We start from the raw sequence: 14772 nt of genomic DNA on the forward strand, positions 1-14772 counted from the left end.
CAACCCGGGAGGTGGAGGTTGTGGTGAGCTGAGATGGTGCCATAGCACTCCAGCCTGGGCAACAAGAGCAAAACTCCATCTCAGAAAAAAAAAAAAAAAAAAGCAAAAAACAAAAACAATTAAATAAAACTGCCATAGAAGTTAGTAAAGGTATGTTATCAATCATTTGAAAGATGAATATTTCCAAATTTAGCATTTAAAGTATACACAGGCATATATATATATACACACACACACACACACAAATGCACACACAAGAATGTATATTTTTCATTCATTAGAATAAAATAGCTCTTTCTACTAGTTAAATACATATTTCGGACAGCTTTCTAATGTGTTTACCCAGTTGAACACATCATTTAAATTTTACCTTGCTGTACCATTATGAGGATTTGCCTTTTATTTGGGTAGTGTGCTTGACACTCCGAACTTTACTCAAATGTGAATTTTCAGTATGTGCACGCAGAATGTAAAACAAGATCCCTAAGTGTCTCATCAGGAAATAGTTGTCTTCCTCAGCTAGAAATTATAGCTTAAATATTACTTCATTTAGAAGAAACATTTTAGCAGTGAGTTTAAATATGAGTCACTGAAGTGAGAATCCACTTTGGTAAAAGCTATGAATTTCTAGCCTCTGTACAGGAATATTTACATACTTATAATGGATCTGCTTTGAAATACACACAATCTGCCTTTAAAGTAAGGGGATGTGCCATTTTCAAGAATATAAAACCTAATCAATCACTCTCTCAGGAACATGTACAGCTTTAAACACCTAGTATAAGTAGCTGGCATATGGTAAGAGGTGAATAATGTTAAAATATGCCCTATACACACAGGATCATGGACAGACACAACATATTATGGTGTTTTGGTAATTCTGGATGTACAAAACATAAATATCAAATTTGTGCTAGTATTGTTTATTGATTGATCGATCGATTAATCAATCGCCACTCTATGCACAATGATGGCTTCCTGTCAGTTACATTAATGCTATCTAGTTTATGGACCACCTAGTTGTTAGCACACATATGGATTCACATCAGTGATTCTAATTCCTGATGAGCCCTATGAGAAAGTCTTCCTGGCTCAAAGCAACAGCAGGATTCCATGAATAATGCCCATTCTCAACTTCACTCTGCAAAGTACTAGCATGGACCTTTTCTGAAAAGCCTCAAAGAAGAAAAAAAAAGGCCGGGCGCGGTGGCTCAAGCCTGTAATCCCAGCACTTTGGGAGGCCGAGACGGGCGGATCACGAGGTCAGGAGATCGAGACCATCCTGGCTAACACGGTGAAACCCCGTCTCTACTAAAAAAATACAAAAAAACTAGCCAGGAGAGGTGGCGGGCGCCTGTAGTCCCAGCTACTCGGGAGGCTGAGGCAGGAGAATGGCATGAACCTAGGGAGGCGGAGCTTGCAGTGAGCTGAGATCCGGCCACTGCACTCCAGCCCGGGTGACAGAGCGAGACTCCGTCTCAAAAAAAAAAAAAAAAAAAAAAAAAAAAAAAAAAAAAAAAAAGAAGAAGAAGAAAAAAAAAAGAGAAATATCTGTTTAGGGGAGATTATACACTAGTTTGGTGATGCTCTAATCAGTTGGCTGACAACTAAGCCATGGACTGTCATTAGCAAAGAAGGGAACATTACTTGGAAACTTCCATGGGCATGAAGAATCTGATTGGGTAGAGATCCTTCTAGAGAGGCCAGCGATGTCTCTACCCTTCAAAAATAATAAAATTAAAGGACAAAGACAAGTAAGATGGTGGTCTTTGAGAGGGGAAAAAGAGACAGCACTGCATCAAGAAAAAATATTTTTATTCCCTCTTTTCCAGTTTTAATGGAATAGATCGCTATGACTGAATTTATTTCAAGTTCATTCAAAAAATATTTAATGTTTATCATCATGTGCTGGCACTACTTGAGGTGCTATAATGAAAATGAATGGTGAATTTCAAAGTTACGAGGGAGCAAGATTTACAGCAGAAGAATAACAGGTAAGAATTTGTTTGAATGAATGGCTGTAAAACACAGCTAGTGCAGAACTGATTTCATGAATAACAGGCTAGTGGGAAGCACACCATAGGGAATTCCCACTGCTGCAAATGCCAGGAGAACAGGGAAAGAAACTCAAAGTGGAATATTGGGAACATGGAGGAATTCAGTATCCTTGGACTCTTGACTGATTTAACGTGTCTTTATTTTTATATTAGGTAAACATATTCCAAGAACAGCATAATAAAAGTTTACGTAGGATTACTGGGCATGTGGTGCCTTTCAGTATTTTCAGTATTCCAAGAGTTCTTGGGATGGGTGAGAGAGGAGAGAATATACCAACAAAAGCACATTTTCCTAAAATAAATCACGGGGGCAATTTGTAGCAGGTTGATACAAAAATAATGTTCCTAATTTTCTTGTGTCAAGGCAACATAAAATATAGTTCCCCCAAATAATGCATGGTTGCTTGAACAAATCATTAGTTTTGGAAGGGGTTTGACACCAGTCTCATTTGTAAATTATAAAACATGTGATATGGAGGAAAGCAGTGTTACTTACAGTAATTACTTAAAAGAATAATGAAATACAAAAAGTGACTACATTTTTCCTGACATCCCTTCCAACTTCACTAAAATTTTTTCCCTGAAAAAATCCCCCTGAATTCCATGGCACTGATGCTTTTCTCCTTTAGTGAAAAGGAAAAAATTCTGAAGTTAAATGAGAATGCTTTTTAGCATATCATGATAGTATCTCAATAGATGTGATTTTATGTTATTGATGACTTATTTGGCACAAAAACATTTTAGAAAACTTTAATATCCTTTGTAGGTGTTTCAGATATGATGCTCTTGTCCATTTCTACTGTAGCCAATGAGACCATGTTAAGGATATATCATCCATGATCCCATTTTCCTATGAAAAATCCTAGTAGACTTATTTCAATTCACAGTGACAATTCTAGGAACATCATCCACCATTGATTTCTGCATCTAAAAAGAATTATATAAAGCCACTGATTAAGTTTTAGGTCAAAGCTTAAATAAAAATATTAAGCATAATTTTACTGAGTTCTCAGGATACTCCCTACATTGCCTTATGTAGGGAGTAATTCGTATAATTACTAAAAAATATAATTTATGGATATTCCCAAGAACTTTGCTGTGCACAGACACAATGTTAAATAGTTCAGATGGTATAGAAATCTAGTAACAAAATCAACGAGTTTATTGCATATTGCCATAAAAGTGCTAACACCAAAGAAATTATCCCCTCACCCACCTAAGTAGAGTCCTTTGGTAATTAAACATTTTGCATATTATAAAGTGTGTCTTTCAGGATACTAAATTAAACGCCTGCAAGTTGAAAGAGTTAATTCACCTTCTACAGAAATACCACTTTGTTAATACAGAAAAGCTTCAATACAGTATAAATGGGATTTTACAGTCTTTTAGTCAGCATTTTCATTACCGTTGGCCTTCTGATGTTAATGTCTGTCTAAAGTAAAGGAATATTAAATATACTTATCACATTTAGGAAGAACAATTAAATTAATATTTTCAAGTCCTTTTTGGAGGAAGTTTTACGAGGAGTTTATAATTTTCATTGGCATTTACTTTTTCAACATTTTTTTCCCCAGACTTCATCAGGAGGGCCATGTTAGCATAATGTACTTGACTAACAGAAAATACATTTTCTCTCATATATAAGCATAGATTATTTCATGTTCAATTTGGATTTGGTTTTGCAGGCTTTGAAGGTATTTTAAATGATTCAAACGCTGTCTGTTTACTGTGCTCCGGGGAAAATGAATCAAGGAGACTATAATCTATAGAGCTTTATTTTTTCTGAAATTTCCGGTCAGAATATGTAATAACAACTCCAAAAGCAATGCCAACTGAATTCCTATGCTTTTGGTCATGAATAGTTGAGTAATATGTGCTGAGCCTCAGCAGCAAGATCATGCAGACCTGTACTGGAAAAATGGTACTTTCTTCTATATCAAACTTCATTAAACATACATGACTCTCTGGAGAGCCTTCCTGAGTCCCATTTCCACTCTCTGCCCACAGGTGGTAGACCTCAGGCCACTATCCAGTTTTTAAATATAGACATATAGTTCTGTTCTCCTATTATCTAAGGCTATGGCCTTAAGCAGGACACGGGAGGCTTTTCTTAGGGGGACATGTACAGAGGTAATTTCTTCATCTTAGGTGAATTATTTCCTAAAATTGATCTAAGACTGAGTCCACTGTCAAGGTCATCTATTTCACTGCCAACTTCTTACAAGTCACAAAAAGGACATTATTCTCATCTATCCTAAATGTCACATGGTGCATAATGCCAGCATTTAAGTAGCTAAGGACCAGAAATTGGAGTGGGATGCTAGGAACAATTCAAAAACATGATTATGCATGGAGAGAAACAAATTATTCTAATATCCAAGATCCTTTGCAAGCAGGACTGCTACTATACTATTTTTGACTTACAGTTTGGAAGATGTTCAATGAATTGAGTGACTTTCCTATAACGATATTCCATTTATTCCAAGCAACCCATTTATTTGAATAATGTGTTTCAATACATACCGTATACACACAAAAAGGAGTAGGACTCTGTCCATAAGTAATATTCACCCAAAGATTTATTCACCTATTAGGGGGAAAATCCTACACTTTCATTAAGGAAAGAATTTGTAACAAAACTTTACTCTTAAGTTTTAATTATCAAAAAATTTAGTTTCATAGTTTTGATCCATTTAATATCAATAATAATTGTAATGATAACTCAATCTGAAGGAATATCTTAGCACTTGGAGCCTTACAATTATGGAAATTAAACAAAAATTAATTTAATTATACACATGTGTTTGTTTGCAGAAATGATAGAGTGGTTATTAAATTTTTCAAAGTATAAATTTGTATTATATTAGCATAAATTTCTGTAGGGGAACTATAATGGAAATACAAGTTCAGGAAAAAGGAAAACAACCATTAAAGAAAAACTTGCTTATGTCTTTTTAAATGGATAATAATGGATTGCAAATTGAAGAGAAATTTAGTTCATTGGAAGTGTTTATAAGAGCAATGTAATGTTGTTTTAACTGTCAATATTTACAATGTGGCACCAAATGCATCCTTTGCAATTATTTATTTATTCATTTATTTAGAGGCCTAGTCTCGCTCTGTCACCCAGGCTGGAGTTCAGCGGCATGATCTCGGCTCACTGCAACCTCTGCTTCCTGGGTTCAAGCGATTCTCCTGCCTCAGCTTCCCGAGTACCTGGCACTACAGGTGTGCACCACCACACCCGGCTAATTTTTGTATTTTTAATAGAGACAGGGTTTCACCAGTCATGTTGGCTAGGTTGGTGTCAAACTCCCAACCTCAAGTGATCCACCCACCTCAACCTCCCAAAGTGCTGGGATTACTGGCATCTATTTAAACTTATGATAAAAATTTTAGATAACGTACAAATGTTGAGGAGTGTATACAGAGTTTCAAATTTATTTTAGGGAGGACATAAACAAAAAATATGAAGATGATTGTACTGGATCTCTGCCTGTAATTCTAATTTTGGTTACTTCTTGAAGAGACAGATTCTCAATGTTTTCTGTGCAATTACAAAGTCATTGAAGACTTCAGAGTCATTGAAGGCTTCAGGATGATTGTGACCATGTGAGCATGTGTGAGAGATGTGAAAATGTGCTGCGTTTGAGAAGAAAATTCCTGTTAAAATGTGGAAGGCAGAACAGAGGAGCAAGAAATTGAATGCTGTTATAATTTACCAGGACTAGAAAAAATATTTATGATATTTTGGAATGAATATTGACAAATACATAAAGTGAGTCTAGAAAAATAAAAATAGATGCTTTGTTTGGGGGGATGGTATTATCAATAAATTTTCTTTCTTTTTTTAAGTGATTTTTATGCATATATTATCTGAATTTTTTCCATAAAATGTATGTTAGATTCACATATAGAAAAATGTCCCTGGAAACAATAAAAAATAGACAACTTATACATAAGTTATTGGCAACATTTACCACAAATGAAACCACAGTGTAAAGAGCTAGTACTCACAATGGACTAGAAGTCCAGTTTCTCAAACAGAGGTCATAAGCATACTGATAGGTCGTAATGATTTAATCTAGCCATGGAAATTGTTTTTAATTAAAAAAATAAACTGCTAAAAAGACTTAAAGGGGCCAAAGGATGACAAAGACCAAATAACACATAATGTTCACTTTAGGGCAGTAGGAAAGAAGAGGGGACAGTGAGACTTAATGCATTCCCGAGGGCTCTTCTCTTGGTATTACCATCCAGATGTTGTCCATGGTCAGCAGCAGCAACAGTGTGTCACCCATAGGCAGCATGTAAGAATGCTAGTCACGCAATATCTATCAATATCTATGTGTTTACTCTCTGTCTCCCACATGGACTATAAGCTCCATGAGGGCAGGGATTTCTCCTGCTGTGTTCACTGTTCACTGCTTTATTTCTAGTGCTTCCCAACAGTGCCTAACCACAGTAAAGGATAAATAAACATGTGTTGAATCACTGGATGGATGAGTGTTTGAATGAATGAATGAGTGATCTGAGTACTTAGTTTCAGATTAATGAAAGTCAGGGGAGGAACTTCAAGAGTGTTATAACCGCTCGTGTGAGATGACATGAGGTGGATTTCAGGAATTTGAAGGAAGGTGACTGGATCTAAGATTTAGGAGATCATTTTGGAGAATTTTAAATTAATATTTGAAGTCTATTGCTTTAAAAATTAGTTTGCAAGTTATGCAGAGAAATAGCACACAGACTAAGGAGGGAACTAAGATTCAAGGAAGGTGTTTTGTTTATTTTTATTTTTTTCCCAGAAAATGGAAAACAAGAGAAGGAAAATTTCTCATGCCAACATAAAGAATAAATAAGTCCAATTACTGACATAAACACAAACAGTAATAGTTCTTTATACAGTACTTTGCAGTTCTTGAAAAACTTTAATAAATTTAATCTCCTTTAAAACTTGAAACTACTCCTTAAAATGCCCCTTGAGATCCATTTCATCTCTGGAAATGGAAATGAGAAAGGCCATACCTTGTCCAAAGTCATGCAAGTTGTAACTGGTGGTGCCTAGAACAAAACTCGGTGGTTTGACCCATTTCAATGTCAGCACCAGTGAAGGCAAAAGTGACTCCACTTTGAATGCTAATCTGCCATGTTGACTTCTGATTAGCCTCATGACTGCCTCCTGGTTTTTACTTTATTAACGTTTACTTCAACTGACGTTAAGACCAAAGCAACCTTGATGATGTCATACAAAGTACAGGCTATGACACACACCACATTTTTGTCTGTTCTGGAAGGTTGCCTTTAATTGTCTTGCTGAAGAGCACATCTGCTTTCCTGGAGCTGTCTAAGCCTTGGGTCTGAGGAGTAGCAGTGTGGGGATCTGCCTGTCTTACTGCTATCCAAGGCCACGGTTCTGTCTTTAAGTTCCCTCAATACATCACCCAATATCGACAAACTGAATCTGTCTGCCTCCTTCTTTGGTTCCTTAGCTCCTTCAGGATTTGGGGGTCACTTTGCATACATGGCCCTTCCATGGAAAAGCATCATTTGAATATACTCAAATAAACACACATTTTTGTTTTTGAGGAGTATGTGTGTGACATGGAATAGTTTAATGGGGATTCTGGCTTAACATGCCAACTTTGCTTATATAAAAATGTTAAAACACTGAAATTTGTTCCTATCTGTCATGTTCATTTACTGTAGCTATTAACTAGAGCCCATAAACAAGTGGGTGTTTAATATCATTTTTACCCTTAGGAAAGAAAGAGTTTCAATATCCTTTGCATTTCTAAATCAAAGTACTCAGCATAATAAGTCTTTTTTTAAAGCACAGAGTATTAAAGATTATTGAAAAAATAACTGATCTAATTTAGACACTTATCAGAAATAAATCATGCCCTCAGAAAATGATATATCTTGAGAAAATACGCAGTTTTCCTTGAGAAAATGGCATCAGAAGAGGCAGAAGGAGATAAGCCAGATGAAACGGGATGGGAATAAAATAATAAACATGTTTAATATTCTAGGGCTCATTTTTGCAGCTGCATATTTTGGGCAACACTTTAGAATACAGTCTCACTGCAAAAAGTACAGAATCAAGGCATGAGAAAATTGAGCCCTAGGAACTAAAGTGGCTTGTTGATGTCATGTGACGGATCAGTAGTTGTGCAACTAAAGAAACAGCTCATGTCTCCTGATATGTTTTTTCTTCATACAATGTCACTACATGCAAGTTTCCAAACTTGGAAAGAGCCAGCATATAGGGACCCTGTGTTATACCTTTTAAAGAAGAGAGAGGCTGAAAGACTTGAATAAGTACTTAGCCTGGACAACGAGTCTAGAATTCAAGAAATGTCTGGATTTCAAAGAGGCTACTTTTTTATGCAGATTATTGCAGAACTCTCTACAGGGATTATCAATGGAGGCCTGGAAAACTATGATATCAATTGACATAATAAAATCCAAACAAACTGGGATGTAGTTCTACAAATTAGCTTTCTAAAACTCAGGGGAAGAATATATTATGTATACAGATTAATCTTAAGAAAAATCAGTTTCATGTTGTTGAAATTCCAATGTCATTTCCCATACCTCCTTAAATCCCAATTTATTCTGTCTTTCTAATTAGACTCAAGGAGTTATTAGTCCATGTGGGCCTGATGTCTATTCAGGTTTTTTAGGGGGGTGGGGGATGGAGTCTCTCTCTGTCACCCAGGCTGGAGTGCAGTGGTTCAATCTTGGCTCATTGCAACCTCCCCCTCCCCCTGGGGTTTAAGCGATTCTCCTGCCTCAGCCTCCCAAGTAGCTGGGATTTCAGGTACCCACCACCACGCCCAGCTAATTTTTGTATTTTTAGTAGAGAGGGTGTTTCACCATGTTGGCCAGGATGGTCTCAAACTCCTGACTTCAAGCGATCTGCCTGCCTCGGCCCCCCAAAATGCTGGGATTACAGGTATGAGCCACTGTGTCTGGCAGTCTATTCAGATTTAAAGAGCTACAGGTCATCACGCATTGCAACAAATCTTAAGTCTGATTTTACATTGTGACATAGTAAGAAGTCAAACTGTACATACAGAGTTTTCATTGAAAACTTGACGTTGGGTTTTCTTTACTGATAAATCTGGTAAAAGGAAACAGTAAATAATTTTGAAAAAAGCATTAAAAACCAGTCATTTCATTATAAGGTTTGTGTTCTTTAACATTAAAAGAATTAATTAAGTCTAATTAAAACATCTACATTCTCCAATATGCTCCAAGTGCTGTTTGTCAGTTTGCCAATCCAGCCCTTGAATTTTCAGACATGAAAATGGGATGGAGGGGCACTGCGGGAAGATGGTGTTGGAGGTCGGCGACATGGAAGATGGGCAGCTTTCCGACTCGGATTCCGACATGAGGGTTGCACCCAGCGACAGGCCGCTGCAATTGCCGAAAGTGGTAGGTGGCGACAGTGCTATGAGGGCCTTCCAGAATACGGCAACTCCATGTATCACATGATTGAGCTGTTGAAAGTGTGGATTCAAGTGAAGAGAGATTTTCTGATTCAGATGATGATAGCTGTCTTTGGAAATGCAAACGACAGAAATGTTTTAACCCTCCTCCCAAACCAGAGCCTTTTCCGTTTGGCCAGAGCAGTCAGAAACCACCTGTTGCTGGAGGAAAGAAGATTAACAACATACGGGGTGCTGTGCTGCAGGAACAGAATCAAGATGCAGTGGCCACTGAACCTGGTATCTTGGGAATGGAGGGCACTATTGACAGAAGCAGACAATCCGAGACCTACGATTATTTGCTTGCTAAGAAACTTAGGAGGGAATCTCAAGAACACACAAAAGATCTAGACAAGGAACTAGATGAATATATGCACGGCGGCAAAAAAATGGGATCAAAGGAAGAGGAAAATGGGCGAGGTCATCTCAAAAGGAAACGACCTGTCAAAGACAGGCTGGGGAACAGACCAGAAATGAACTATAAAGGTCGACGTCAGATCACAGAGGAAGATTCTCAAGAGAAAGTGGCTGATGAAATTTCATTCAGGTTACAGGAACCAAAGAAAGACCTGATAGCTCGAGTAGTGAGGATTACTGGGAACAAAAAGGCAATTGAACTTCTGATGGAAACTGCTGAAGTTGAACAAAATGGTGGTCTCTTTATAATGAATGGTAGTCGAAGAAGAACACCAGGGGGAGTTTTTCTGAATCTCTTGAAAAATATTCCTAGTATCAGCGAGGAACAAATTAAGGACATTTTCTACATTGAAAACCAAAAGGAATATGAAAATAAAAAAGTTGCTAGGAAGAGGAGAAGACAAGTGTTGGGAAAAAAGATGAAACAAGCTATTAAAAGTCTAAATTTTCAAGAAGATGATGACACATCACGAGAAACTTTTACAAGTGACACAAATGAGGCCTTGGCCTCTCTTGATGAGTCACAGGAAGGACATGGAGAAGCCAAGTTGGATTCAGAGGAAGTCACTGAAGTTGATCATTCTCATGATTTGGACATTTTTTAAGTACATTTTTGACAGTTTGAGGACTAAGCCTTTCTAAAATAACATCGTAATAAACCATTTTTACTGAGATTGCACCGTTTTGCACCGGTAAACATGAGAATCTGGAGGAAAGACAATTGTTTTCTTGTTTAAAATAGTGTATGTGCAGAAAGGAATGCAATTGATAGAACATTTAAGGATATCTATGTCTGACAATACTTAAGAGTACATAGCACAGGCCTTAATTTCTCATTGTGTTGCATGTGCTAATTATGAGTATTACTAGTTGATAATCTGTTTTGTCTAGGTCATAACATACTATTCGAAAGTTTGTTTGCTTTTTCAAGTTTATCTTTGCAGTGAATTATGCCTTGGCTTTAAAACATTCCACTAAAATCATAATGGGACATATAAATTATTAAGTTGTTACAAATGCAAACAAACAAACAAACAAAAAGATGGGATGGAGGGCTTGTACTGGAGTGGTGCCTGGCTGGGTCACATCACAGCATTCAGACATTGTTAAGTATCATCCAGTAAGTTGGTCCTTGATACTGTCTATCTAGTATACCACGTGATTATCTCTTTAATTTCCTGAAATGGATCAAGATGCAAATAAAAGAAAAATATGCAAACAACTTACTTTTTGCTTTCTCTACATGAATACATGTCAAATTAATTTGTGGTATAGAAAAAAATTTCCTCTCCAAAGCAGGATTCACAATAGACCATGGTTCAATCTAACAACAAAACGATGCTGAGGAAAATCGAGATTACTCTATGGAAGTACTGGAATGAGTAATGCAATTTTGCCAATGAAATGCTAAGTTACATGTGTGAAGGTGATCCTAAGCAATACTTTATTTTATTCTACTAAGAAACCAGTTCATTAATTTCTCTGTATCTTTGATTATGTACTATTAGCAGTAAAATATAGTTTTTGAATGACACATCTACCATTGAAATCAATGGTTCTCAGAGCAGGGCAGAGCTCAGATATGCAGATATAACCTTCTTTTCCATTTCAAAAGTGAGACTGCCAGAGAAAGGCATGCAGTGAGCCTCTTGAAGTCTCTGAATTTGGAGTCACATTGAGGGGCAATTATAATTACCAAAATGTCTACGGTCATTAGAACTGATTGAACTTTTACTCCACACTCTACTTATCCAATCAACAGTAAAGTGGACTGTGTATATTACCTCCATTCTGTTTGTAATATCATAGAATCTTTTCCCGAGTGTCAAGAAAGTTTAAATAGTAGGCTGTATGATGGTAGATCAAAATGCCTAACAAGCATAAGGTAATCAAACTCCTATTTATTGACTTAACAAAAAAGGTCTTGTTTTTCACTTGTGTGTCTTTTAAGGAAATAAATTAAAATGATATTTTAACCTTTTTGCTTATCCCACTCAAAGACACACAGCCCATCTCTCTCAATCCTCCCTTTAATTATTTGCTAAGAGTAGTGCTCCTCTTGTGATTTTGACACTTCTTCCTCTATTCTGACTGAGCTCTATTGATGCAGCTGTCATGTTCCAGCAGCGTGCATCATTCACAGGGCTGATTTACAATGTTCAAACTTTTTTAAGTTCTTAAACTTATAATTAGACTATGTGCTCAATTTTTACACAAACAGTTCAGCATCTAAGTTTCTGCTTAACTACACCTTTGACACACTACCTTCTTGGCAGGTTCCAATTATACTTTATTGACTGGAGTTGTCAACATTGGAGAAAGCACACGCCACGCTCCTACCTGAGACTTGTTATTGACCATGACACTGGAAAAGGAGCACGTGGTTTAGTTAGCTGTGCCTTCAGACTATTTTCATTCACAGTTAGATGCGAATTATTCACTTTTCCTTGGTCAATTTTTGCCTCTTTCAAGATGACTGTGTGACTCTTGATTTATTTTAACTGTCTGAATCTGAACAATAGCAGGAGCCTATCAAAAGTCCATAGAAAAGGATTTTTCATTAGTGCTTTGCAAAAGCCATTTCGGAGAAATTAAAGTACTTTGTAATTGGCCCTTTCCCTTTTTCAGGCTTCAGTAGGATATTTTCAACTCAACTGAGATAACTTAGGGTCAAACTCTACTAACTTCTTTTGAGATCTTTGTGCTCCCTTCAGGGCTGCCACTAATTATAGGCAAAAATCTTTTGCTAAAATTTTAACATTTTACATATTTCAAGACAGTGAGATCTTTTTTTCACCTTCTGAATATACACTGAAACGTGGAACTGTCAACATAATTCAGGATTCCTGACATTTAATTTCAATCAAACATTTAATGCTGTAATTCCCTTTGCTTTTATATCCCTACTTTAAGTGTGTCTCTCTAATATATTGATAATTCATGTGTAATAAGGAAATGTTCTGGCAAAGAAAAAGTGGATTAATTTCTAGAATAAATTAAGATAAATCTAGGTCAATATTGAGATAATCTAATAACTTATGCCAATACATTTATCTGTTATGTTCTTTCTCCCAGCTGCATGATCAGTAGGCATAGAAAAACTAACGAAATATTCTTGACTAATAGGTTTTGATCCATTTAACTGTGTTAACACAATTCCGGAAAATTAAGCTGACCAAGTTTCATGGGGGTATTGACCAACACGGCAGCACCCCCATGGCCCCTTCTGCTTGACTAAATTTTAGACAGGTTTCTTTCTAACTACAGGCTGTGACTTCTCTTTTCGTAGTGCATTTACCTTAGAAAAGTTGTAAATTCTTTCTCTGCCTCTTTGAGATGTAAATCTTCTGCAAGCCTCTTTTCACCTTTACAACTCAAAAATATTATTCTCAAGGAACTGGGAGCCAATTGTTTGAAAAATAATCAATAAGATAGGGCCCCTATTGTCCAGTCTCTATGTGAGGGTAGGAGTGTAACTTTAACAAGCACCAATTAGCAAACACATGTGGCTTAATCACATTGACCAACCTCCCTCTTAATCTTCTCCAGCACTTTTCCAATAGTTCACTCCAATGCTAAAACCTCTCCAGCCTTTTGTTTCAGTGGAGTTGAGTTTATTTTTTTCCCTGTACTGCAATGGTCTCTCTCTCCCATTGCAATAGTCTTGAACAAAATCTTCCATGACTGTTTAACTCCATCTGGTACAGATTCTTTTTGATGGTTCTTTTACTTTGACTCAATACATTACAGATTTCAATGAAATGAACCGTATTTTCATTCATGTATGTAACATGTAACTTGTGAATTCACCAATCTATTTTGGTCCTGTTTTGATTTTCTTGGGGTACTTTTCATTGTGCCATAAAATGCGCAACAACTATAAACACCTCTACGCAAATAAACTAGAAAACCTAGAAGAAATGGAAAATTTCCTGGACACTTACACTTTCCCAAGACTAAGCCAGGAAGAAGTTGAATCTCTGAATAGACCAATAGCAGTCTATTGAGGCAATAGTTAATAGCCTACCAACCAAAAAAAGTCCAGGACCAGACAGATTCACAGCCAAATTCTACCAGAAGTACAAGGAGGAGTTGGTACCATTCCTTCTGAAACTATTCCAATCAATAGAAAACGAGGGAATCCTCCCTAACTCATTTTAAGAAGCCAACATCATACTGATACCAAAGCCTGACAGAGACACAACAGAAAAAGAGAATTTTAGACCAATATCCCTGATGAACATCGATGCAAAAATCCTCAATAAAATACTGGCAAACCGAATCCAGCAGCACATCAAAAAGTTTATCCACCATGATCAAGTGGGCTTCATCCCTGGGATGCAAGGCTGGTTCAACATACGCAAATCAATAAATGTAATCCAGCATATAAACAGAACCAAAGACAAAACCCACATGATTATTTCAATAGATGTAGAAAAGGCCTTTGACAAAACTCAACAGCCCTTCATGCTAAAAACGCTCAATAAATTCGGTATTGATGGAACGTATCTCAAAATAATAAGAGCTATTTATGACAAACTCACAGCCAATATCATACTGAATGGGCAAAAACTGGAAACATTCCCTTTGAAAACTGGCACAAGATAGGGATGCCCTCTCTCACCACTCCTATTCAACATAGTGTTGGAAGTTCTGGCTAGGGCAATCAGGCAAGAGAAAGAAATCAAGGGTATTCGGTTAGGAAAAGAAGAAGTCAAATTGTCCCTGTTTGCAGATGACATGATTGTATATTTAGAAAACCCCATTTTCTCAGCTCAAAATCTCCTTAAGCTGATAAGGAACTTTAG

At 36.7% G+C, this 14772-nt stretch overlaps 1 protein-coding gene and 1 pseudogene across 2 annotated transcripts in view; one reads left to right on the forward strand and one right to left on the reverse strand.

Annotated features, from left to right (window-relative positions):
• The window catches only part of GPC6 (glypican 6), a 590829-nt gene that overhangs the window by 406594 nt on the left and 169463 nt on the right, over window positions 1–14772 (reverse strand). The window lies entirely within an intron of this gene.
• On the forward strand, window positions 9393–10571 carry LOC104658576 (annotated as a pseudogene). Its single transcript, XR_004054738.1, has one exon. The product of XR_004054738.1 is annotated as a phosphorylated adapter RNA export protein pseudogene (transcript).

The sequence above is a fragment of the Rhinopithecus roxellana genome, chromosome 18, assembly GCF_007565055.1.
Source record: "Rhinopithecus roxellana isolate Shanxi Qingling chromosome 18, ASM756505v1, whole genome shotgun sequence".
In the NCBI taxonomy this organism is placed as follows: Eukaryota; Metazoa; Chordata; class Mammalia; order Primates; family Cercopithecidae; genus Rhinopithecus; species Rhinopithecus roxellana.